Source organism: Arachis duranensis, chromosome 5 (genome assembly GCF_000817695.3).
Source record: "Arachis duranensis cultivar V14167 chromosome 5, aradu.V14167.gnm2.J7QH, whole genome shotgun sequence".
Classification (NCBI taxonomy): Eukaryota; Viridiplantae; Streptophyta; class Magnoliopsida; order Fabales; family Fabaceae; genus Arachis; species Arachis duranensis.
The window spans coordinates 51,036,333-51,038,481 of record NC_029776.3 but is presented as its reverse complement, the minus strand read 5'-3'; positions in this window follow the sequence as shown (position 1 = coordinate 51,038,481).

Below are 2,149 nucleotides of genomic sequence, written 5' to 3'. Positions count from 1 at the left end.
GCCTAATGGTGTGGTTACATCTTATAACCACTTATTTTCCCTTCTTGTGTGCATTATTCTCTTTCTATGATTGTAATCTTTAAATTGTTTGATTCTTTATATCCATTATTTTGTGTACTCATGCATTTATATGATTGAGGCCATCATTTCATTGGCTCACTTACCCAAATAGCCTTACCTTTTATCTTCCATTGTTAGCCAATTTGAGCCTACGCTTAACTCACTTGTTCTTATTTTAGCACATTACAAGCCTAAAGCAGAAAACAATAAAAGTCCTTATTTGGATCTTTGATTAGCTTAGGCTAGTGTGTGTGAGTATCATTCAAGTGTGGGAACCTTGGGACATTGGGTGAATAAAAGAGTAGTTTTGTATTATTATTGGAAATATTGGGAATTGGGTACATACTCATATATTGATCAAATGTAAAACCTTATGCATTGATGTTCTTGTATATAGAAAAAAAAAAGAAAAATGAGAAAAAGAAAAGAAAAATAATATGGAAAAGAAAAAAAATAGAAAAAGAAAGAAAAAAGAAGAAAAATAATAAAAAGGGGACAAAATGCCCCAAAGCGAAGCTCAACAAGATCAATGCATAAGTGTTGTGAAATGAAAAAGAACATGCATAAGAATGTGAAAAGGTGAAAAATGGGTAGTTAGGCTAGCTTTGAAATTGTATAGGATGTCATAGGTTAGGTGGGAAGTTTAAGCTTATCAAAGATTCAAATTTCAAGCTCACTTAACCATATATGCATCATACCTTGACCCTAGCCCCATTACAACCAAAGAAAAGACCTCATGATAGATGTATGCATGCATGAAATATATGTTTATTGTTAGAAGAAGAACAAATCTTGGAAAGCATGATTAGGGGAGAATTGAGAGAGTCAACCCTAAACACTTGAGCGAATAGAGTGCAAACACATCCGGTGAGGGTTTGATGCTCAATTACATGTTTCCACCTATGATCATCTCTTCTCATGCAAGTTTGTAAAAATATTTAATAGCTCAATTCAATTGTGGACTAGACTTGCTAGTCCTTAGCCCTTGTGCATATATGCTTCTTGGGAATTGATTTATTTTGACCAAGCAATTGCATTCATATAGATAGTTGCATATAGTTTATTTACAATAAATAAATATCGATACCCTTTGTTTCTCTCTTGGCTTAAGCATGAGGACATGCTTGGTTTAAGTGTGGGGAGGTTGATAAACCCCATTTGTAGGGTTTATCTTGTATTGATTTTAAGAGATTTTATCACCTTCTATCCACATTTATTCAATGAAATAGCATGGTTTTGTGATTGTCTCCTTATTTGTGCTTAGATGTGAAAACATGCTTTTTAGGCCTTTAACTTGATGATTTTGATTCACCTTTGATTCCACTAGATGCCTTGATGTGTTTGTTAGTGATTTCAGATTGAAAAGGGCTAGGAATGGATCAAAGGAGTGAAGAGGAAAGCATGCAAAGTAGAGAAATCATGAAAAGGCAAAGAAGTTGAACTCGCCCATGGACGCGCGTGCACCTTGCGAATCACCCCATGGACGCGTACGCGTGCTGTGCGCGTACGCGTCGATGCTGGTTTATGATTTTTTAATGAAAACATGACCAACGAATTCTCAAGGGTTGTGGGGCCCAATCCCAGCTAACTTTGGCGCCAAAGATGCTATTTAAAGCCAAGGATTGAAGAGCAAAGCGACATTAGTTCATTCACACTCATTAGGATTAGTTTAGAAGTAGTTTCTAGAGAGAGAAGCTCTCACTTCTCTCTAGACTTAGGATTAGGATTAGGTTTAGTTCTTAGATCTAGATTTTAATTCATCTTCTTCTACTTCTATCTTCTCAATTCCTTGTAGTTACATCCATTCTTCTTCCATTCTTTTGTTGTAATTTCCTTTATGTTGTTCTTGTGTTTTGTTGAAGATCTACTTTTGTTTTTTCTACTCTCTTTCAATTCAATCAAGGTAATTCATAATAAATGTGTTTCTTTTGATTGTTGTTGTTAATTCCTTTCACTAATTGTTGTTAGATTTCATTCTTGTTGTCAATTTACTATGCTTTTCTTTTATGCCTTCCAAGTGTTTGATGAAATGCTTGGTTGGATTTTAGAGTAGGATTTTATACTCTTGGCTTGGAAAGGTAACTTAGGA